This window comes from Echinops telfairi, unplaced genomic scaffold (assembly GCF_000313985.2).
Source record: "Echinops telfairi isolate 266 unplaced genomic scaffold, ASM31398v2 ScPeMD7_2291;HRSCAF=2852, whole genome shotgun sequence".
NCBI lineage: Eukaryota > Metazoa > Chordata > Mammalia > Afrosoricida > Tenrecidae > Echinops > Echinops telfairi.
In genome coordinates, this window is record NW_022106189.1 from 15,017,723 (window position 1) to 15,019,034 (window position 1,312).

The 1,312-nt window shown below is 44.8% G+C and overlaps 1 pseudogene; it reads right to left on the reverse strand.

The window, feature by feature from the left end:
* Positions 1-716: 716 nt before the first annotated feature.
* LOC115870721 lies at positions 717-1,035 on the reverse strand (annotated as a pseudogene).
* Between the last annotated feature and the right edge of the window lie 277 nt (positions 1,036-1,312).

Below are 1,312 nucleotides of genomic sequence, written 5' to 3' on the forward strand. Positions count from 1 at the left end.
TCAAAGTTGAAGACTTTGTACGTTCAATATTCTTCTCAAGCATCATAATTGAATACATCCTTCAGAAATGCATTCTTTTACAATCTTCCTTATTCACTGTCCTACTTTCACATGCATATGAGGCCATTGAAAATACCATGGTTTGGGTCAGGCACACCTCAGTCCTCAAAATAACCTCTTTGTTATTTGATGCTTTAGAAAGGTCTTATGCTGCAGCTTTATTCACCACAATGCATCATTTAGAGTCTTGACTGCTGGGTCTATGAGCAGTGTGAACTGGAGCAAGATGAAATCCCTGACAACTTCCATCTTTTCTCCGTTTATCCCCATGTTGCCCATGAGTTTAATTCTGAGGATTCCTGTTTTCTTTACATTGCGTTGTAATCTGTACTGCAGGCTGCAATCCCTGATCTTCATCAGAAAATGCTTCAAGTCCTCTTCACTTCCAGCAAGCAAAGTTGTTGCATCTGCATATCGATCCTGCTGCCACATTCTTCTTTGTATAAACCAGCTTCTCTAATTATTTGTTCAGGATACAGATTGAATAAGTATGGTGAGATGATACAACCCTGACACACCACACACCTTTCTTGAATTTAAACCATGCAGCAATCCCTTGTTCTGTTCTCACAATTGTTTCTTCTTCTTCTTTTTTTTTTTTTGTTGTTGTTGAGTGTTTGAAATTTATTGAGGGTCTCCAGGGTTACAAAAGAGTTTCAGGTGCTGGGGAACAAGACCCATCGTCTGCCTGGAGGGGCAACAGCAAAGCAGGGTTGACTGGCCAAGAGAGGGGTGGTCTGAGTTTGCTTGACAGTGTGGTTCTCAGCTGCTCCCGCCCAAAATCTTTGGGACCCAACCTGGTTGCACAGCAAGGGTGGTTGCGGTCAGGCTTGCCCTCATGCTCAATGTGACTCCCAGAAGTCAGCATCTTCCCACATTTCTCACACATGAGGCAGGGCGGGTGCCCGTCCTTCCCCAGGGATGTCACCCATTCAGCAAAGTACACCTCCTGTCACACTTGGGACAATTAGGCATGGCGGCGCTGGTCGAGGATGTCGATGGACTGATGGCGGCCTCACAATTGCTTCTTGATCCACGCACAGGTTCTGCATGAGCACACGTTTTGTTGAATTTCCCTTCTTCTCAAGGCTACCCAAAGATTGTGACTGCCTTGGCATTGTCACTATAGCACACAGAAACATCTTTCTGCTATTCTTTGCTTCCAGCCAAGATCCAACTGATGTCAGCAGTTTTATACCTTGTTCCATGTCCTGTTCTGAAGGTACCCTGAATTTTCGGTAGCTCCCTGTCA